The sequence below is a fragment of the Caretta caretta genome, chromosome 1, assembly GCF_965140235.1.
Source record: "Caretta caretta isolate rCarCar2 chromosome 1, rCarCar1.hap1, whole genome shotgun sequence".
NCBI classification, from domain to species: domain Eukaryota; kingdom Metazoa; phylum Chordata; order Testudines; family Cheloniidae; genus Caretta; species Caretta caretta.
This window is the reverse complement of record NC_134206.1, coordinates 173,831,560-173,855,510: the sequence shown is the minus strand read 5'-3', so window position 1 is coordinate 173,855,510 and position 23,951 is coordinate 173,831,560. Positions and strand designations below refer to the sequence as shown.

The 23,951-nt window shown below is 39.6% G+C and overlaps 1 long non-coding RNA gene across 8 annotated transcripts in view; it reads right to left on the bottom strand.

Annotated features, from left to right (window-relative positions):
- The window catches only part of LOC125644402 (uncharacterized), a 356,210-nt gene that overhangs the window by 289,814 nt on the left and 42,445 nt on the right, over window positions 1-23,951 (bottom strand). For 7 of the 8 annotated variants that reach the window (XR_012670415.1, XR_012664244.1, XR_012664246.1 and 4 more), the window contains exons 3-4: window positions 11,587-11,723; window positions 3,746-3,799 (exon numbers count right to left, since the gene is read on the bottom strand). This is a non-coding gene — a long non-coding RNA (uncharacterized LOC125644402). The remainder of the gene's footprint in view (window positions 1-3,745; window positions 3,800-11,586; window positions 11,724-23,951) is intronic. The other variant, XR_012664248.1, reaches the window with a different exon arrangement.

Here is a 23,951-nt window from a genome sequence, read left to right as displayed (position 1 = left end):
AAAAAAGTTCTGCTTCCAGTAGGGCTGTTAAAGGGCTGTTACCAGATACACTCAGTGGTAGCCCCTACACCAGGGGTGGGCAAACTTTTTGGCCCAAGAGCCACATCGGGGTGTGAAACTGTACGGAGGACTGGGTAGGGAAGGCTGTGCCTCCCCAAACAGCCTGGCCTCTACCCCCATCCACCCCCTCCCACTTTCCACCCCCTGCCTCCCCCCCTCAAAACCTCCGACCCATCCAACCCCCCGCTGCTCCTTGACCTCTGACCTCCCCCTCCTGGGACCCCCACCCCCGGCACCCACCCCCAATCCAAACCCCCCTGTTCCCCATCCTCTGACTGCCTCCCCATCCAAATGCCCCCTGTCCCCTGACTGCCCCCCAGAACCCCTTGCCCCTTACACAATCCCCCAGCCCCGGCTGGCCCCAGCCCCCTAACTATGCCACTCAGAGCAGCATGTCTAGCCACCGCACCACCCAGCCGGAGCCAGACTCGCTGTTGCGCTGCCCTGCTGGAGTGCGCAGCCCCACTGCCCAGAGCAGCAGTGGCGTGGCTGCGGGGGAGGGAGTACAGCGGGGGAGGGGCTGGGAGCTAGCCTTCCAGGCCAGGAGCTCAGGGCCTGGGCAGGACGGTCCTGCGGGCTGAATGTGGCCCGCAGGTCGTAGTTTGCCCACCTCTGCACTACATGGTTGAACTCTACTCATCTTGAGCCTTAGTTCTGCTATTTTTAAAAATTATTTAAGACCTATCATTCTGAGTTAGCCTATTGCCAATAAAAAGCTGCACAATGATTGCTAGTGACTTCCTGGGTGACAACCTCCAAGACCAACACTGATCCTTTCACAATGAAGTCAATGAGAGCTTTTCCATCAACTTGAATGGGAGCAGAAAGCCTCAACTATTTAGCCTACTTGGAAAAGTGGCTAAACTGAACAGAGGGTTTGAGCCTTTTGGAGCAGAATGGATGTGGGTCACATTTTTGTACATAGGATCTAGCTTACATACAGTAAAGAAACCCACACTTATGGGTGCTATTAATGGTGAAAAGATGGGAGACCTTGATTCAAGTTTGACTTGAGGACCTTACTCCTTAGTTAAACTGGGGCAACAAACTCTCAGATTGTGGAAATTGGGAGCAATATTCAGAGACTGGACACTTAACCTATGCCTTTAAGTTAAGGAGCAGGAAGGCAATCACTACACTCTTTAGGGAAGTGGTTCTCAACCAGGGGTATGTGTACCCCTCAGGGAACTCAGACCTCTTCCAGGGGGTACTTAATTCATCTAGGTCATTGTTTCTCAACTTGGGAGGTGGTCATGTGATGGGTTTAGGGGGGTTGCAAGTGCAGAGGTTGGCATTAGGGGGTTGCAAGCAGGGCAGTTGCCTGGAGCCCCATGCCACAGGGGGTCATGCAAAGCTAAATTACATGCTTCAGCCCCAGGTGGCAGGGCTTGGGCTTCAGACAAGGCTCACAAGTGAAAAACTTCCTCGAGTATCATACTGAAATAGAAGTACAATATTTATATTCCCATTGATTTATTTTATAATTACATGGTAAAAATGAGAAAGTGAGCAATGTTTCAGTAATAGTTTGCTGTGACACTTTTTTCTATTTTTATGTCTGATTTTGTAAGCAAGTAGTTTTTAAGTGAGAAAACTTGGGGTTCACAAGACAAATCAGCCGCCTGAAAGGGGTACAGTAGTCTGGAAAGGTTGAGAGCTACTGCTTTAGGTTGACTGCCCTTCCAGTCACATGGTGAATGTAATTATCGTAAACTGCTGCTTAAGTGATAAAACAATATTGCTAAATATTAAATACAATGAAACAGTACTGACCTGTTTTAGAGACCTATTAGTGCATGAACTTTAACTGGGATTACATTAAAATGGAAACACCCCACCAGTCAAAATGCCAAGCTACTGACATATCACTGCTCTATAAATTCTTCTACTAAATAAAAGGACTGATCTGTTAAATAAAATATTGTGATTCCATCATCACTGCTTCATCTTTGAGTTCCCTTCTACCCACTATAGAAGTGAATTGCTGTGGCAGCTTCTGATTCGCAGCATAATTTAACCTTCTCACACTGATAACTGGGAAGATCCTTCACACAGTTTTGTGGTTTTTTTTATGACTGTCTAAAAGCTTTGTAAGTAAGGGTTTCATTGCTTCTTGATGTGAACAGTTTTCTACAACTTTTTTTCAGTCTATTGCTGTGAAGCATTTTCTCGTTCTCTTTTTTCTTTTCAGTGATGATTACCATTCTGAGCTGCAAGCTGTAACTTAGAGAAGTTCTTACATATAGCTATTTCTAACCTAGCATTGGGTCTAATTCAATTATTCTGTGGGTAATGTGCAGCTGAAGGCAATGTTGCTAGTAATTTTAGGCAGCAGGACTGGGCTTAAATTGACTATATTAAAACAGGATTAAAACTACCATTATACATGGTTTGATATTACTAGCCACACTGTATTTGTTTGATACATAGAACATTATATATGTTTCTATTTTACTTTTCTGAGTGGGGGAAAGACTGGTTTCTTAGCATCATTCAGAAAATTAGTAAATTCTGGAGATTGGCTTTATAGTTCCAGAGACAGGAGGATGCTCAGTCATTCCTGGCTCCTGATTTGTGAAATTGACAAATAGACCATATAACCCAATTAGAGGGAGTGAGAAGCCTCTAACTATGGGTGAAAGAAGGCACTTTTGGCTTGAATGTTCTCGAAGAAGGTGTACCTTTGATAAGATGCTATGTAGCTCTCTCCTAAGAAGATATACAGTAAGTAGGAATTGGATGTTTAATGTTAACAAAGGTGTGACTGCGAACAACTTAGTTGTCTATTTATGATCTGTGTAAAAAAAGTTCAAATGTATATTACATAATAAAGACACCTATACATTGCTTCAAGAGTGAAATGGTCAGTATATTTGTCAGTGAATGTGTCACCAATATGTTCTTGGTCTATTCACTTATTTCAACAAATAGGAAACCTTAATTTGGCAGGGAAGCCCCTAATCTAACCAATTCTGATTTCAAAATCTCAACTTTACTGCTCTTTTGTTTTGTCATGAATAAATTTAGGAACATACGAACTTTGCTAAACATTTAAACTGTCCTTTATGCATAAACACTTGGTTTCTGTTACTCAGGAACAAAAAGTGGTGTTTTGACAACCCTTATTATTTGATACATTGATTACATTTGTATAGCATGTGAAGACTTGCAATTATCCCCCCCCCCATTTTGTTTTCAATAACGATCAATGTAAAAATAAATATGTATAACAGGACATGTTACAAGTTATTAGAATTATTTATTAGCTGTACTGCATTAGCAGTGTGTTTGGGGCTCCATTGTGCTAAGAGCCATATTTTTGCATATTAAGAGACAATCCTGTCCTAAAGATGGGCAAAGTGTGAGAGAAATGAAATCTTATCTTCCATTAACAGATGGAGGCTTGGGGCACAGAGAGATTATGGGTCTTACTCAAGGTCACACAGAATAATTGTGGAAGACCTAGGAAACAAACAAATATTTTGCAATACAGTCCAATGCATTTCACAAGGTCATGTATGTGAGAACATGTCTTTACAAGGGGGTTAAATTACTTCATAGTAACATATCTGTGTGTTTTATTTTGTATATTTCATAGATCATATACTATTTTTGCCAGGTAAAAACAATATAGATCACATAGTTTGCCAAGTAAAAGTTATCTGAATGACCAAAATGTTCTTACCTGCTTCATATGGTCTTTTATTGTTTGTGCATTAGGTGGTGGGATTGGTATTTCCTAGGAATAGTAAAAAATAACATCTATCAAGATAGTTTTTCAATAGAAAATTGGGGTTTTGATTAAATATTGTTTCACCAGAAGTGTCCATTTGCTAAGGAAAAATTAGATTTTTTTCATCAAAAACGGAAATATTTTGGCCCCAAAACAAAATATTTCTATTCAGTTATATTGCCACAGTGCCTCATGGTAATTACAGTTCAGTTGCCTTGTATCCTCATTTTCTATAAACTGGGATCACCAGCCAGACATCGACTTCCATGATGCCCATCTCCTTTCACCAATGTGTGGCACCATGGGAGATGTAGCTCAACCAGGGAGTCTGTCCTCTAAAGGAGAATGGAAGCCTCAGGCATGTGAATTAAAATGACCAAGAGGTACCATGGAAGAATTTCTAAATTGAACTTTTTCCGTGTTTGGCTGAAATACTTTAGTTTTCAACTTTTCAGTGAAAAGTTGAAATGTTCCAACCACTTTCTAATCAGCTTTGCACTTTTTTTTCCAGACTACATTTTTTGCAGACTACACTTCTGTTGGTCTAAGTGCTGATAATTCACATTTGTGATATCTTATGGTGCATAACTTTGTACATGATGTAAATGAACCCTGTGATAAAATGTTTCCTCCCAAAAACCTTGGCAGCTAGAAAGTACAACTTCCATGATCCTGTGATGATGATCTAATTTAATCTCATGAATACACTGACAATAGTGCTCATACTTCATAAATATTTGTTGTATTTTGCATTAGTCAGCTAAAATCTGCCACTGGTCTTTTCATTGCTCTTTCAGAGGAAGAAAGAGCAACAGGAGTTTTTCAGCCGCATGACTGGACTTCCAGGTTACCAACATGCTAGCAATACCATTACTGTCTTCCGTAAGAAGCATACTTTTACCATTTGTATTAGAGCCAGTATCACTGTAAACCAGAAAAATCTTATCTCCTCATTGAGATTTAATTGGTGAATCAAACCAACCTGCAGAGCTTTTCAGATTGAAAGTGGAAAAAAGTTAGTCTTTTGCAATGCAATGCAGCTTCTTCTTGCAAAATTTGACATTGTAAAAACTAAATTTCATACAGAGATATCCTTTGGCATCAGAGTGGGAGGTGAGATTTCACAAGGAATACAGAATACACCCTTTGAAATGAAATGTAAAGCATTGAAATGACAGGTTTGTGTTGAGGATATTGATGCAGTTGTAACAATCCAGTCAACAAAGGAAATATGCGCAGTGTGCAAGGACAGAAACTTAAAAGAAAATAATGTATTATTTTACTTTACGTTGTGTTTAAAAATAGACTTGTTCTCTCAGTACAACTTGATATGTGATAATGAGATCATGGACTGATGTGACAAGAGAGCACTTTAAACAGCTAAACAAACTTACATAAAATATTGTAGTAAGTGGCAAAGATGAACTAGCAATTTTGTTGTTCATAAGTTTGCAGAAAGGGTTAAAAAGTTTTGCAAGTACATTTAGCTCACTAGCAAGTCAGCCATTGTGAATACGCACATGAGTCACTCATGCATGTGTGTTCCCCACACACAGACCTATATTTAGATGAGGTAGATGCCTGATGTCAGCAGACCCTGATGAATTTCATCCTAGGATACTTAAGGAGTTAGCTAAAGCAATCTCCGAACCAGTAGTAATTGTGTTTGAAAACTCTAGGAGCGCAGGTGAGGTCCCAGAGGACTGGAGAAGGGCAAACATAGTACCTCTCTTTAAGAAGGGGAACAAAGAGGACCCTGGGAATGATAAGACAGTTAGCCTAACTTTGATACCTGGAAAGATACTGAAACAAATGATTAAACAATCAGTTTGTAAGTACATAAAGGATAATAGGGTTATAAAGAATAATCATCATGGATTTGTCAAGAACAAATCATGCCAAACCAATCTAATTTCCTTATTTGACGTGGTTACTGGCCTCATGGATGCCGGGAAGTAGTAGATGTGATATATCTTGGTTTTTGCAAAACTTTTGACATAATCCCACATGACATTCTCATAAGCAAAGTAAGGAAATGCAGTCTAGGGGAAATGACTGAGTCTGGTCTTTCAACCAGTTGTGTGCACACATTAAAGAGTAGTTATCAAGTATTTACTGTGAAACTGGGAGGGTGTATCCAGTGGTGTCCCACAGGGGTCAGTGGTGGATACAGTTGCTTTCAATATTTCCATTAATTAGTTTGATAATGGAGTTGAGGATATGCTTACAAAATCTGCAGATGACACCAAACTGGGAGACATTGTAAGCACCGTGCAGGACAGGATTAGAATTCAAAACAACCTTGGAAAATTGGTTTAAATTCAACAAGATGAAATTCAATAAAGATAAGTGCTTAGGAAAGAAAAATAAAATGTACAACTACAAAATGGGAAATAATTGGTGAGGTGATAGTACTGCTGAAAATAAGTGGGGGTTAGAGTGGATCACAAATTGAATATGAGTCAACAATGTGCTGCAGTTGTGAAAAGGCTAATATTCTGGAGTGTAATAATTGGAGTATTGTACGTAAAACGTGGGAGGTAGTTGTCTCACTCCACCCAGCACTGATGAGGCCTCAGCTGGAGTACTGTGTCCAATTCTAGGCACCTCATTTTAGGAAAGATGTGGATAAATGGAGAGAATCCAAAGAAGAGCAACAGAAATGATTAAAGGTTTAGGAAAAGAAAACCCTGACCTATGAGGAAAGGTTTAAAAAAAAAACACCTGAGCATATTTAGTCTTGAGAAAAGATTGAAGGGGGACCTGATAAGTCTTCAAATATGTTAAAGGCTGTTATAAAGAGGACTGTCTGTGATCACTTGTTTCTCATGTCCACTGAAGGCAGGACAAGAAGTAATGGGCTTCAGCATGGGAGATTTATGTTCAATATTAGGAGAAACTTTTCAACTATATAGGGAGTTAAACTCTGGAACTGTGAAATCCCCATCATTAAAGGCTTTAAAAAAATTGGTTGGAAAAAACCTGTTAGGTTTACATGGTCTTGCCTCGGTGTAGTGTGCTAGATTTTGACTCCTTGAGCTCTGTTCTAGACCTATATTTCTATGATATATAGAGATAAATATGATATGACATGATATCCATCTTTACTATGAGTTAAAGGATTAATTTGTTTGGTTTTAATTGCCATTGGAGGACAGAGTGTACTTGTCTGAACACTAGCTTGGGACCAGAGTTGGGTGACTTAGTCACTATGATCATTCATTGTGAATTTAGACATTTTGTGTTTATACATCACTTCTGAGCAGTCTGATTTCAATAAATGTCAACCTATGAGTTGTTTTCAAGCTGTCATTTTGGCTATTCACTATTTGATTCACTATTTGATATTCATTCTGTATGATCAGTCACCTAAATCACATGGTATTGTTTTTCTTTACTGATTGGAGACAAGCTTTGGAAACAGAGAATATTGAATATGTTGTATTTTGGATCTGAATAAATAATACTTTTATTCCCACATGGGTATTTGTACAAAGAAAAACTGTTTCTCAGACACTTGAATGTTCACAAATAGCAAGTAACAACGGTCATGAACATTGACATATCAAACTACTGTATATCAGAGTTACGTCTGTAGTATTCAAACAGCTCTAGCTGGGAGTTAGGAAGTACTGTGCTCTAATCCCAGCTCTGACTTTGATTTGTTCTCTATTTGTGGATAAATCACTTATGGCTGGATTCTCAGAGATGGGGTGCAGAGCAACTTCCAGCTCCCGTGGAGTCCCATGGAAGTCAAATGAGGGTTCAGCATCTCCGAAAAATCAAGCCACTAATGTCTCAATATCTTGGTTACTCAATTTGTAAAATCATTATAATACTTAACTACCTCACAGACTGTTGTGAGGATTACATTGTTAATATTTGTCCAGATCTGAAAGCATAAAAGTCTATATAAGCGCTAAGTAGTATTGTAAGAAGAGAATGAAATATCTAGCCAATTAATGTCCTTTATCAGTACAAGTCATATGATGCTGGGAATCACAGAGAAAGTGAGCCAGAGAAGACTAATAGGTTTGCTTTTGATATACTGGAAGTGTTCCCAAACAGCAATGTTAACACCCAATAGCACCCAACACTCAAAAGAATAAAAAGCAATTAAAGATTATACTCTGAGTGGATAATGTGCTGTGGCTGGGACAAATATGCCTGCCTAAAACTTCTAAACAAGAATAATTTCTCATTGCCTATTCAGGACACCGTTAATGTCTGTGACTTTACTGCTATGCTGTATTTACCTAAGGCTCAGAAGAGCTATTGCTTGAGGCAACAGTAAATCAGGGAAATCTTCCAGCATGCAGAAGAGAAAATGAATACACTTCTGAATTTTCATAAACTGTTTCCATTGTTCAAATTTAACTTGGTTGTGTGTGTTGTTATGATCTGGTGAATAGCCCTCTGATCACAGTATCTAGTGCATTCTCAAGCATATGTGAAATTTAGTTTGTTTGCTAAATTTATCATGAATATTGATTCCAAGCACTGGGCACACAACATGACTAGAACCTGTCTGCAGCTAACCCCATTCACCAAGGTCTAGTGAAGAAGACAGTAATGATTTAATAACATGGATGAAACACCTAAATTGAAACACACAGTAGAACTTCGTGGAATTCTTAACTTGCCCTGTGTTGGCTCAGCTTCCTCAAATGAAGTATTTGTCAAAACATGGACAAGAAAGAACAAGAGATGGCATGAAGCTGTTCTGTTTGAGCATCTATATCTTGTACCAAGATAAGATGCACTGTGGAGGATGCTTTCATTTGAATGTTTGCATAGAGACTAAATGTGATGTGTATATATTGCAATTGGTTGTTGAATGGAATTTGCTCAAATAAATAGTCCTATTGAGTTGTTATTATATGAGAGCTAGGATAATTTCAACTTGAGAATTTTAGCTATTTACAGATCACCCAACTTAACCAGAAGTCTATTCTTCCTCAGAGTATGGGCTACAGTAGGACTCAAAAGCTCTAAGTTAAATTTCAATAACTTCCACAGACATCCTTTGTGATCTTGGGCAAGTAATTTAATTTCTTGGTTCCCCATCTGTAAAATATAATACAGGAGGATTTGGGTGTGGGGGGGGAGGGAATAAATTCAATGTTTGTGTAGTATTCACATACTACAGTGATGGAGGCCATATGAGTAGATCAATATCAGTGTGTATTGAGCTCTTGTGTCTGGTTTTGGAGACATCAAGACTTCTTGTTCAGGTTGGCTCAGAATTGTCAAACATTTGTGACATTATCATGAGTCAGTAAAAGAATGTCAGGAATTTTCCTGCTACATACTATGTTAGCTGGTGGTGATGGAGCCCTTCAAGGAGCTACAAGCTAAGTGTTGTTGATGTACTGAGATAGGAGTGTAAAGTAGGACTCCAACCAGAATATAAGGGAGATGGGAGTAGCCTCTGGGAAAGGAAATTCTAGAAACATCCAAGCCTGAGGAGGAGGCTTAGGCTGGGGTTCAGGTAGTGTTACTTTTAGAATTATCATTATATTAGTAAATCAGACTCCAGGAGGGTCTGATTTTACTTTTTTGACTCTACAATGAGTATGCAGTTTTTATTTGCTGTTGAGTGGGACCTGCATCAGTTTACAGCTATTCATGGTCTTCTGGTATCCAGAAGTATTAGCACAAACTGCTACCATTTTCATTACAGGTAACAATCTCCCACTACTTTCTTTGGGTTAGAAACTGGGATGTAATTAATGGAGATAATAACTTCCTCTGTTCTGTTTTGAAACTAGATGGAAAACTGAGCAAAGAGGGACACTTAAGGTGTGCTGGTGAATGTGGGGGACAGAAAGGGATAATCTGAAGTTTCGGAGACAGTGGGAAAAGGACAACATATATTGATGGCAAATGAATGTAAGTGGGTTAGGTGTAGCACAGGGGACTCCGAAGAGGCATGGAGGGAAAACGTAATTGTGGCAGGATATTGGACTGGGGTGCAGAGAAAAATCTATAGGAGAACTTGGAGGAATGTAGGAGAGTAATGTAGTTAGGGGAAATGGGAAAGAATGACACCCAGGAGTTGTTAGGGCCTCCATTTACTTTCTCCTTTCTGACAACCAACATGGGGGGCCCATATTTTGGTGTGCACTTTAAGGTTGCACTTCTAGCTTGAAATAATTATACCTAAAGTGGGGGTGAGCAGCACTTCTTTTCCCCCCTCAGTTCCCCTAAATCTCATTATTTTTAAGCCAACTCCATGAATCTCTGTCTCTGATTCGTGATTTTTTTCAACATTTGAGTTTGGCTACACTGGTGAATTCAGTATCTACACTGTGTCTTGTAAATAGAGCTGGTTGAAAGATTCCTTTTTTTTTAAATGAAAAATGTTATTTAAACTTTTTTCCACAAACATTTTCAAATCAACCCCACTTGTGTGTTTGCTCAAGAGTCCATGGTTTCTTGGTACCCATAGGAGACTGTCAGCTGGCTTCTGACTCAGCCCATCCTGGAACTGACATTTGGGTTGGGATGAGAAAGAAATAACGTTAAACATACCTTCCTGTTTGGACCCTATGGTCCAATCTCCTCTGTACTAAGGTCATGGCCTTTGCCCCTTTATATGGCTCTATTTCCAAGATCTGTCCTTGGGCACTGCTATAGCTTGCAAGGGTTCTAGAGTATTCTGTGAAAATGCACCGCTCAGCCATTGTCCTGTTCTTACCACCTCCCACCTAGATATTATAAATATCTGTAATACTCATGGAATACAATGTCACACTTACTGCACCTGATCACCTGCCCCTAGTGCATCATCACTGCAGGTCACCATGGCATACGGATAACCTAACGTAGGGATAGCCAATTATTTGTTCAAGTCCAAATGTCTTGATCAAGGTATAATCAAGGTCCAGACTCCAGAGAAAATCATAATAACAATAATGATAAGTAAATAAAAAGATTTAAGTAGGAGACCTGTAGTGGTCACTTTGATCATTTGTAAATGGACAGGCTACTGTGGCCATAACTCTTATATTTTCATCTATAAATCAGTCAACTATCTTTATCTTAAGAAATTAAGCTCCAGTAGGTTCAGAGGGAAGATACTCGGCTCTTGATAGTAAATGCAGTAAATAAATATATATAAATAAGTATATAAGTAAATATATTGCACCTGTACTCAAGTCTCTGCACTGGCTTTCTGCTTGCAGTCACAACAATAGGCTTATAAAAATCATATTTTTGCTGTATAAACAAGGTATAAATTTATCTACTACTAATTTTCATTGTTTCTCTCATCTTTACTTCACAAAGTTCTATGGGAACTCCGGCTAATATACTAATAATTCTTTTAACATAACTGTGAGGGAGAGTGGGAACCCTAGAACCAAGCAAAAAGGAGCATTCTAAGGGGAGGGAAGAAGCAAGGAACAGAGCACAACTGCATTCTGGCTGTTGTTTACTGTCAGCAGCCACTACAAAGTAATGAGAAGCCCAAGTGTACACCAGAGCAGCCTTAAAGTTGCTGTACGTTATTTCAGAGTACAGAAGGCACAAAGGTGGTTTTAAAACCATCTTTAATGCCCCTTCCTCCACTCCTGCACTGAGTGTATCTCAGTTGGAATGGAGAATCAGGCCTGCTGTGTTTAACGCCTCCAACCCATTCAGTTTTTTGTGACATCTGGGTCTGATGTGATGTGATCTGATCCAGGTGCCAATCAAAACCACTTTGATAGATTTGGGTTTAGATTCTTGATGACATGTGACCGCTATGGAAATAAGTTCAATTTGGCAGTATAGAGCTGATAATTCCCTACCTGTAATGTTGTGCATCCATTTCTCAGGTATGGAGTCTGATATGGCAGAAGGTCTGGTCATCATTTCTTGCTCCCATTTTGAGGCTTTGGCATCTCCAGTTGATCTTGCTCAATGTGGTGATTTTAGTTGGTTAGCTCTGTGTTTTAAAGAAGTAGGATTCACTTGACCTTCCAAAACAACAATTTCAAGTAACTAAAATAAAAATCTGACAAATGTCAGTAATTATGGGGATTACTGACCCCCATGCATAGTGCTGCTATTTGAGGGGCTACAGGTACACCAGCTAATAACCTCTGTGAAGGAGAGGAAAGAGAGTGGGAAAGTAATCTAGGGAAAAGTGATTTTGGGATGGGGGGAATAAAAATTTCTCCTTAGTGTTACTAATGGGTATACAGAAGATATGTATATACTGTATGTGAACTGTTAATATAAAGAGTGCCATCTACTGGCATATAAAATATACAGCATCGTTAATTAATTTGTAGATTCAATAAAGTTCTTCTTATGCTCTGCAATTGGTTTCCTCTATGCTGCTCTTAACACTGGGGCCACTGATGCTGTTTCTCTCTGTGGCAGACAGAGTGCAGGATGAGGGAAGGATTTTCTTCTTAGACCTTAAAGTAGCCTTAAGGATAATATTTAAGAATATGAGGTCAAATTCTTCAATCTTATACATGCAAATCACCTGTTGACTTTACATGGCTTTAAGATGGGATCTTTAAGACCCAATCCAATTCCCACTGAATCAATTAAGTCTTTCATTCATTTCAGTGGGAACTGGATCAGACCCTTAAACTTAAAGTTATCCAGGTCCACGTTAACAACTAAAAATGCATATTTTATAAATCCTTTTGCCATTACAGAAACATACAGCATGTCTTAACAATATCAATCAGTTAGTTGGATGAAGAATAAGTCACCCAACCCACTCCAAATCCTTTAAATCAATATCTAACTCCCTTTTGTTGGTATGACAAATGCGCTGTTATCCAGACTCAACCTGGATTTTTATCAGAATGTCCAAAGGGTATTAAATTGAACTATAATGATGCTTTTTGGCCATGACTTTTATCCTTCAAGTGCCAATGGGGAAAACTTCCAGATTGTCTAAGTTTCTAGTGCAGAAACCAAACTGAAGTGCAATAGAAACTTCTTGCTGTGTGGATCAAATCAGTCAGTCTCAGGTCAAGGTGCAGAGCAAGATTTGGGGGGGAACATATGGTAAACATTCCCTGCTAGTAATTTAGCCTGTGTTTTGCTCATGTAATGGTGGTGTTAGAGCTTTTTGCCAGAACCTCAGCTTTGGAGTTATGCACTTCCTGCCTGTTGAAGGCTAGTGTGGAAGTACCAGGTCCAGTGTCAATAGAGATTGTTAGCACCTTTCTTAGGAAGGACAGACTGCCATTTGCTTTGCAGGAATCATTTTTGTGGCCTTTACTGAAGAAAACATTGCTTGACATTGATTATCTGGCTAATTTTTATCTCCTAGCCATATCTCCCTATATTATTAAGATTGTTGAGAAGGCTGTGACAAGACTAACCTCGCAGTATCTAGGTGCCTCTGCACATCTTGACTATGGTCAGTCTGAATTACAGACCTATTTTTGATGTAGAAACAGCATTGTTTGATAAAGATCAAATGTTCGTCAATATTGTTAGAACAGAAAATATAGTTCCTCTCCTCTCCCCGCCACCCCTTGGTGAATCTTCACTTTTTAATGAAAAATTGAAAAAAACAAAATCTCATTTGAAAACCAAAATATTTTTCATCTGAAATTCTACCTCATTGCCTCAGCTGCCTCATACTCTCATTCTCCTCTACAGGCCAGGTTCCATGGTTACTCTACATCTCCCATGATACACCATGTACATCGTCCTTGGGGAGGGAAGGAAGTGCTTTAGGGCAGTCCCATGGCTGTGGTGCTACAAGGGGGAAAAAATCCAGTTGAGGAGGTCAACCCATGGAGGAGACTAAGAATATGATACAATCATTGTGCAACTCCCATGAGGCACTCCTGCAGCATATCTGAGTCAAACTATTTTGTGTTTTGCCCAAAATTCTTCCATCTTTGGGCAAAAAAATGAAAAACTTTTTGGCTTTCAGAGGTTTCATTGTTTTCAATGGAAAATCAAAGTTTTCCCTGAAAAGCAGGGTACTTTTTGCAAAAAAAGAAAAAAGCATTAACCCCCCATTTTCTCTTCAACAGTTTCAACAGGAAATTTTAAAGCAGTATTAATCATTGGATCTATTCGCTTTGTTCAATGTGATTGATAATCAGATAATCTGGACATGTCTGAGGACCTTATTCAAAGTAGATAGGACTGCCCTTCAGTGGCTTTCTTCTTTTTGTTCAGAGATCACAAGAGGTAACTGTGGGACATTGCTTCATTTCCCCAATGGCTCTAGAGTATGAGGTGTGCCAGAGTAACATTCTGTCATCCCTCACACTCCAAGTGAATTATGGGATCATTGAGGGGTTTTTAATTATGCATAAGGTGTTGCATTTTCATTATGGGTAGATACCCAGCTTTGTCTCTATTTGAGACACCTTTTCCAATGTCTGGTTGGGATTAGGGCACAAATCGGTGAAAACAAAATAATCTTAATCTCAATACGTTGGTTTGAAGATGGCATTAGTCCCTTAGTCAAAGAAAATGGCATGAGTCCCTTTGATTAAGGGGGTTCATCCATCCTGGGTCCCCTGAGTTTGCAATTTATGGGTGGCTTTAGATCTATGGGTGGTTTTATATGATCATATTACAGTAGAGACCCATGAGAACTTGGATCAACTGTGCCTGGCTAGGAGATTGCAGACCTTTTATTTTGAACACAGATCTTGCAATACCTTTATCAGATCCAGATTAGACTACTGGTCAAAAATAGCTAGAATTAGTTGACCTTCAAGGTATGCTGCAAAAAAAGCACCTCTATGCTAGAGCTTTGGGGGAAGGCTAAGGGAATGGCATTTTGAGTGGGGTATATTTTTGCAGCTTCAGATTACTGTCTCAGAAATTTAATTCAATGTTGTGTGCAAACACTGTTACGGTTTTGGGAGGTTATTTTGACCATAAGTTTAAACAAATCTCAAGACACCTAGAGGAGTGGATAGGCATCATGCTGGGTATTTTAATCTAAATAAAATAAACAATGCCCAGCACACCACAATGAAATTCACGTTGAAATAATTTTCTTCAAAAAGTGGTTCTTACGGAATTTCCACATCAAACAGCTAATACACTTTGCTGGAAGTATATGGTGGTTATCCATATGGTTTTCTAGAAGGATATACCTCCCTAGCACTACCTTGAGGAGAGGATGAGAAATGCCCTTTTTTCACAGTCTGGGGCTGTGCTGTCCAGGGCATCTGCACTCTTAAAAGCTGTGGGGGCAATAAAGTAAACCAAAAAAAGGGTCAGTATACTTCTGCAGCTCACAAAAGGCAGAGTCCTTTGCCTTTGGGAAGCTGGGGGTGGGGAAGAGCAAAGAACTGGCACCCCAGGCTCTCAAGCTGTTTCCCTAGTCAGCAGTCCCTGCTTCCTGAGAGCTCTAATTTGCAGCCCTGCTCCTTCAAAGTGCCACCCTACACCGAGCAGAGATGTGCCCTTTTAAGGACCTGCCCATCTCCAGGCATTACAAACCTCCTAGGTGTTCTGGGTTCGAGCTGATTTGTGCCCAGAGGCAGAAAACCCTCCTGACTGCCTTACCAAAGTATTTATAATGAAAATCCAAATCCCATCAATATTTTTCCACTGTACAATAAAGAAAAGTTGTTTTGGTTTTTTTTAATTTGTAAACACTCTTCTAAAATTCAAAGTTTGGTCAGTAGAAGTGATTCATTTGTTTCCTTCAAACACATGCTCATTTATTGCCATTAACTAATAGCAGGTCAGGGAAGGTATTTACAATTCCAGTCTTCTCTATACAGAGCACAATTCTCTTTTTATTTTACTTCAATTTTCCTGTGTTTAATTATTGCATATTAAATTATTTATATTTTTGTATAAATGAACGGAAATCCTTTATGTATATAGTCGTTTACACTGAAAAAGTCAGTTGTAATCTGTAGTCAGTTGCATTAGTGGTTCTTCGTGCAACAAAGCCTCCCTGTTTACTGTATCCTATCCTTTTCATGATGTTCCTTTGGTTTGATAGCAGCTTCTTAAAGTGAGAAAGTTCAGAACATCTGTCTGATGTTCTCTTTTAGCCACCACATTGTCCCAGGGTCCTTAAAGAACATGAATTCCCCTACATAAAATCGACTTTGCAACTCATTTTGTTAACCAATGTTGCACTGTATGTAGTATTCTAGTTACATGTGTTTTTATAAATACTCCTCAATTGACATAATAAAGAATGAATATTTCCATGACTTGGTAGAATAGGATGGCAGCATTTGCCTGAAACACCTCACCCTGCTGGGAGGTGTTGATTCTGCTGGAAAATGTTGATGTTGAAGTCTTTAAGCCATGATTTTAGGACTTCAGTAGCTCAGACATAGGTGAGAGTTTTATTGCAGGAGTGGGTGGGTGAGATTCTGTGGCCTGCATTGTGCAGGAGGTCGGACTAGATGATCATAATGGTCCCTTCTGACCTTAATATCTATGAGTCTATGTTCATTCTGTGGACTCACTGAGGCAGGTGGCTCATTATCGTACCTTGATATTAGGGAGGTGAGAGTCGTTCCCTAAAGAGAAAGGAGTGGGTTGACGGTAGGCCAGACAATCATTGCAGAAGGACCATAGAACAACCAAACTTGGGGAGAAGGCTTGGATTTGTATGCTTAATTTTGAGTTACCTTGGAAATAAAACCAAACCCAAAGAAGGTAAGTTTTGACCAGCTAAAGCTTATATGGCCTGTTTTTGGAACAGATTGGCGAAGCCTCTTGTTCATATGCAATTTACCTCCCCTATACTTACCACTCTGGACTTCATGTCCATATCCTCCCTTTGTGATTTGTCTGTGAATATAGGTTATTGCCCTAATGTTCTTAAAAGGACCTGCTGACCGAAGCCAAATTCACTATGCCTAGCCATTAAAAGGCAAGTAAAATCAGGATGTTATGGAAAGCACATTGGAACTGATGCCACAGATTGAATGACACAAATGGAAATAGATTCATCCAATTTCTGTTAATCTTTGTTTGTGGCCTGAAAAAAATTGCACATTAACACTACAGGAGCAGCTTGTTGTGAATCTGAATTTTGACTGACCATAGCCCAACACACAACCCCTTCTTCAAATTAATGCCACCAGGAATAGGCCAGTATGTGAATGTTCTAATATATGTATCTCCTGACCTATGTTCTGCCCAGAATGTCCCATTTCACCTCCACTCACAAAGGGTATGGCTACACTAAGACTTGCAGCATCACAGCTAGACCAACTTACCTGAATCAGGCTCGTGGGTCTCAAACTGTGGGGCTCAAAATTGCACTCTAGATGTTCAGGCATGGGCTAGAGCCCAGCATCTGAAACACCGCAATGGATCCCAGGCTCCAGCCCAAATGTCTACGCTGAAATTTGTAGCCCTGAAGCCCAAACCCCACTAGCCCAAGTCAACTGACAGAGGTTCTGAGAATCAGTGCTGCTGGTTTTTTCTTGCAGGGTAGATATACACTAAGAATCAATAGAAGCCCTTCACTGTAGAAGCTTTCCAGGAGCCACAATTGAGGTGGCACACATCCTGCATTGGACAGTGATTCTTTTTTGTTGTTGTTGATCCAGGTAGATATAAATGGCAGCCAGGATTGGTCTATTAGCTTTTCCACTTATATAATCTTCAACTATTTTAACACAGGTTCCATTTATAAACAGAATATGCTCACTGTCAAGGTTCCTTCCCCACTCTGAACTCTAGGGTACAGATGTGGGGACCTGCATGAAAACCCCCTAAGCTTATTTTTACCAGCTTAGGTTAAAACTTCCCCAAGGTACAAACTATTTTACCTTTTGTCCCTGGACCTTATTGCTGCCAACACCAAGCGTCTAACAAATATAACAGGGAAAGAGCCCACTTGGAAATGTCTTTCCCTCCAAAATCCCCCCAAGCCCTACACCCCCTTTCCTGGGGAAGGCTTGATAAAAATCCTCACCAATGTGCATAGGTGAACACAGACCCAAACCCTTGGATATTAAGAAAAATGAAAAAGCAATCGGGTTCTTAAAAGAAGAATTTTAACTAAAGAAAAAGTAAAAGAATCACCTCTGTAAAATCAGGATGGTAAATACCTTACAGAGTAATCAGATTCAAAACATAGAGAATCCCTCTAGGCTAAACCTTAAGTTACAAAAAGACACAAACAGGAATATACATTCCATTCAGCACAACTTATTTTATCAGCTATTTAAACAAAACAGAATCTAACACATGTAACTAGATTGCTTATTAAATCTTTACAGGAGTTCTGACCTGCATTCCTGCTCTGGTCCCAGCAAAAGCAACACACAGACAGAGAGAACCCTTTGTTTCCCCCTCCCCCCCGTCCAGCTTTGAAAGTATCTTGTCTCCTCATTGGTCATTTTTGTCAGGTGCCAGTGAGGTTATCCTAGCTTCTTAACCCTTTATAGATGAAAGGGTTTTTCCTCTGTCCAGGACAGATTTTAAAGGTGTTTACCCTTCCATTAATTCGTCCCTCTTGTGCATCTGTATTATAATAGTGTCTGTAATTACATGATCACATGCTGTTTTTTCCATAGGACCCTGCCCCATTCAGTGAGAGACTGAGGAGAGGAGAGATTAAGAAGGATGAGGACTGTTTAGGTTAGAAAGAAGAGGGCACACAGGAGGTATACAAAATAATTACAGGGATAGGGAAGGTATGTTGGATGTTCCTGTTCACCTTGTGTCATAGCACAAGAACAAGGGGATGTCACATAAGGCTGATAGCCAACCAATGTGCAACTGATAAAAAGAAACATATTTTTACACCAAACCTAGTTTTCCGTGGAACTCACTGCCACAAGGTATCACTGAGGCCAAGAGTTTAGGATGATTCAAAAAAGGATTAGACATTTTTCCCCCAGGGAAGATTGGCAGAGGCCCTGGCAGTTTTTCGCCTTCTTCTGCAGCATGGGCCACAGGTCACTTACTGTAGGAGTCTCTGCACCTTGAAGTCTTTAAACCATGATTTGAGGACTTTAGTAGCTCAGACATAAGTTAGGGGTTTGTTACAGGAGTTGGTGGGTGAGATTCCGTGGCCTGCATTGTGCAGGAGGTCAGACTAGATGATCATAATGGTCCCTTCTGACCTTAAAGTCTATGATTCTATGACACTCACTCAGACAGCTTTTTGCTTCCTCTTTTTACGTTCCGAGTTTTGTTTCCATTGAGCTCAAGCAATGAAACTCATGAGCTGAAAAAATGAAAACTTCAGCAAACATTCTCTTCTTTTACATTGTCTTTCCAAATAAAGCATACGCTTTTTGCTTTTTTCACAAAAAGAAATTGCATTAACACACCAAATCTGATATTGTACCTGATGTTTTTTGCTTCAAAATGTATGTTAATAGAAATATGAATCACAATAAAACTAAATAATAGTATTCAATTCATTTTAAAAAGTCCCAAATACATATTTACAAAAGAGATCACAGTAGATCAGTGGTTATGGATATCCGTTTTATTGCAGCGTTTTACTTCCCATGCCAGAGTTAAGGTTTTGTCAGTATTTCCATTCTAAACAAGTTTTCAAAATTAAAACAAAAAAACCCTTCAGGCTTAAATTATGTAAAAGGGTCTCTAGACTGGATTTATTTATTTAAAAAAATAATTATAAAAATCAGACCACCTATTGGTTTTCTCTTTGTAATTAAGGGGGGTGGGGAGTAGCCTTTGTGGTTTTCTCATGCCTCTTGATGAAGATTTTACTAAGAGTCTCGTTTAATAGTTCAGAAATGCACAACAAGTCTGCAGAGTTACATCCCTTCCTCTAGGTTGTCTGGCATGGCTGCTGCAACTAAATGCCAGCAAGTCACAACTCCAAGTCCTCTTTTTTTCCCATTTTCCTTTGCTGGTGCTGCTTTCCCTCCTTCTGAACTTACACTCCAAGATGGTGCCCTAAGCATTGCTTCACCCGAGACTTCATGCATTTATCAGTAAATATGGTACTGATTAAAATTAAGGGGGGAAATGCTTGGAAGAATGTTTCCAATCAAGTGAATTTACATAATTTTGAAGGGGAAAAAAAAAACTATATGCAGTACTTACTGAGATTTTAATTGAACAAAAGCAAGCCAATTCAAAATTGGGTTTCTATGATTGTGCAATACAGTAGGACATGCTAACTCTGCTATTTTAAAGTATTTCATAACTTTTATTTCAAAAGCAAACTGTTCTTTTAAACAAAGCAAAATGCTCACTCCAGATTCTATACATACCAAGATAGAAGTTTTAAAGGAAATGCATTTCTGAATTATCTGCTCCCAGAAAGTGACTTAGAAAATTTCTTTACTGACAAAAGATATCTTCACATATGAATAACTCCAAAGCTGCTGAATGGAATTTGAGGAAGTTTTCCAAAATTCTTTGCTTTTAGGGAATGAGAAGAATCAGAAGAAGTTTAAAGCACAAAAAAAGTTGTTTTAGAAAGTTGCACTGAAAAATAGTTTAGAATGGAAGTGTCATCTCCACTTCAAACACAGGTTCATAATTGTGATGCTGTGATCCTACTGAGCTGTATCTTGCATGGTGAGTCTCAGAATCTCCCAAGAAGCCCTAAATATCCTATACTTGTAGCTGATGTTCACTCACAGACAAAAGACATTAACAAAATCATTTAAAATAATTATTATGATGATTGGCACTGGTGTGCAAGGTGTGCTTGTGTGTGTATATGTGTATGTGTGTATATAAAAAAAAATCAATTTTTAATATTGTATTGATTTCTGGAAACATTTCACTGAGTATTTTTGGAAAAGTTCTACAGTTTGTTGTAAAACAACTACCTGAGGATTCTAACACACATTTTGTTTAAATCACGCAAAATCGCCAGATAGTTGGTAACCTTCAGCCATATATTGGCCAGTTTATCAGGGATTAACCTTAGATAGCAGGCCAAATCATCCAGAATGAGAGATGCTGTCATTGACTTCGTCTATTATTCATTTGTCAGTGATAAGCCTTGTAATTAAAAGCTGAAAATGGCATTTTTTTTCTTGTACAGAGAGAGAAAGAGCTTTACAAATTTGTGTCATTCTGTGATTTGTTTAATTAACAACCTCACTGTGCATTTTCTGGGCCAAATGAAGGCCCTTCCTTTAGACCCAGAAAGGGCCCCTTGCCAGTGGAATTAAAATGTTTCCACTGAGGTACACTTCCAGATTCAGTGTAGGACTGTGTCCTCTTCTGTAGCCTGGGACCTCAGAGCAAGCCTTCCACAACAGTAGAGAGACCATTTGCAGATCCTTGTTCCTTACCACTCTCCGGAAATGAGCTGGTGATGAAGGCTGCATAATGGACTTCATTAGGCTGCAGTGTCTCCCAGGAAGCATGTTTGCAGCCTGGGAGGAAGGAATTCTTCCATTTAATCCACTGCTCATCTGCCCATTATGCAGCCTGACTACTTGACCTAGGCACTGGACAGAGGATTTGGCCATTAATACAGCTTTATATCTAATCTAATGGATTTCTAGCAGGCCCTTCACTATGGTGCCTATCCTATGAATTCTTGAATGTGATTGGAGTAAGCCCCCAGAATTCATACCTGTTTTTCAAGCTGATCTGAGAGCATGTGCAGCTAAAGGTGTAATTTTAAATATTTAAGCCTATTTCTTTTTATATGGATTTTGTTCAATGCCTTTCAGTTCTCCTAAGGACTCCTTGTGCAAATGTAAACTGGAGACAGTGACTGAAGGGAAATAAAATCCATAAATATGTATTTACATAAGTAAAGGGTAGTATCCATGCGTTAACATTGCATTTCCTTGCTGTGGTTGCCTTCTGTGTCAGAATCTTCATGTTAGACAAGTAATAGTTCTTTTGTGATCGTTCACAGGCTGGCAGAGTCTCATTTGATCACAAAGCTATCCCTGTCCTCTACTGGTTGAAAATAAACACTCATTACTGTTATCTTATCCTATCCTCCCTTCCATCCCCAGCCCCCTCTTAACAGTATTGTCCACCTGCTGGTTTTGTTTTGAATTAAGATTTCCAGTTTGTGTACTATATCTCAGTACAATGCCTAGTACCATGGGGCCCTGAGGCACTCCTGTAATAAAAAATATATTTTCTTCAACCCCTTGAGTGAGCTTAAAATTATCTTCCTGTCTCTGGTTTGACTTTCATGTGAATGAAACACAAACTTCTATAATGCATCTCTTCTTTGCTGTATGCTGGCTGACTGTTGCCCCTCCATTCCTTTCTCCTTTACACTCCTGCTTTGGGTTTGTGTTCTTCAAGTGGAGGAGAAGTGTGCACCGTTGTCTAGAAGTATCCTGATTGTTAATACTCTGTCATTTACTGCTTGTAGTATTCCTTACTATAGAACAAGGATCAGCAACCTTTGGCACACAGCCCGCCAGGGTAATCTCCCTAGCTGGGCGGGCCAGTTTGTTTACCTGCCGAGTCCGCAGTTTCGGCCGATCGTGACTACCGCTGGCCACGGTTCGTCGCTCCAGGCCAATGGGGGCTGTGGGAAGTGGCACAGGCTGAACAGCCACTTCCCACAGCCACTTCCCACAGCCCCCATTGGCCTGGAGCAGCGAACCGTGGCCAGTGGGAGCTGTGATCAGCTGAACCTGCAGATGTGGCAGGTAAACAAACCAGCCCAGCGCCAAAGGTTGCCGATCCCTGCTGTAGAATGTTCTTGTTAGGCTTCTGTTACCCAGAGCTAACCAAGTTATACTAATTTCTTCTTTCCTATATTCCATGTAAAAATCTTAGGGAACACCATGCAGTATATAGTACTCCCACACAATGCTTAGGCCCAGAATGTTTTATGGGCACTGCGAACGAATTAACTTATGGGCTCTTTGCTTGCATTAGCAAAGAGGCCTCTGTTGATATCATGCATGGATGCAGCAAAATGTTTTAACAGATAGTAAAATCGAGGGTTGCCCTCTCGTGTGACTATGTATGATGGGGTACTTGGCTCTATCATTGTGTAACCCACACACTTCCTGGGTCCCATCTAGTTGCACTGAGACCACTTAGAGAGAGTTAAATGAGGCTGCTCTAAAGCCTTAGCTAAGAGGCACTTGGCTTTTAGCTCATGCAGTAGAGGCTCATGCAGTAAGCTCCAGAGAACCCAGGTTCGATTCTGCCCATCGGGGTCTGTCGATGTTGTACTTGCAACACATAACAGATGTTCCAGAAATAGCCGGGAAGAAAGAATTAGCATAACAAAGAACTGTCAGTGTTGCATAGCACATTCTTGATTAATAGAGACCTTAGACATGCAATATATGGACGATGATATGTATTTAAGCACAACATTTCAAAATATGCATTCCATACAGCATAAGGCCATCCAGGACTCAGAGTGATACAGTTTTGCCTACTCCATTGCTTTGAAAACAGAACTAATGTAAGGTTTTTTTTGCTTTTTTCATAAGATTAAAACTTAGATACACAATGGCAAGTGTATTGCCAAGTGCTGTGCTTGATCTCTCTATTCAGAACTACAAAAATCTTTGAACATAATTGGGTCTGTAAGACCTTCTGTTCTGGTACATCTAATGGGAAGGGCACGGTTCACCTTTTCCTCATGTGATATGATGCAGTGGTCCAGGGGAAAAAGTGAGTTAGTTTATTTTTGCTTCCTGCTCAGTACTGACACCACTTAGTGCAGTTCTTTCCTCTTGTAGCCCACAGAAGAGATGGAAGTTTAGTCCATTTTATATCCCGTAGGCATTCATGGCACAGGCTTTTCTCTTGTTGCCAGAGACAGCTGTTGAGGAAGATTATATGTTCTGTGAACCAGAAGAAAGAGTAGAAAATGAAGCAGTGAAAACTACATGAATTTTAACAACAAAAAGTTGAAATTATCTTCTTATAAGAAGACCTTTAGGCCTGCCCTTATGTTTCCATAAAGCCTTGGAAATTCAGTTGTTACTTAACTGCAGTTTTAATAAACTGAACCTGACACTGTACCAGCCTCTACCACTGAAGTGTAAGTGTTACTGACTTCCTAAGACAGGGAGTTGCTTCTCTACTGTGTAACACGGTTCAGATATACTGCTGCTTAGCACTGAATACAGAAGAACTTTCTACCCTATCCCAAATCAATAGTTCCTGACAAGGGATAAATGAAACCTGGAGTGGTGATATTGTGTCAGCAACTGCACAGATTATATTGCAGCATGGACTGTATAAGCTTTGTTACACATTTGTCTTGCATATTGCCTTCAAACTGGACTGTATTTTG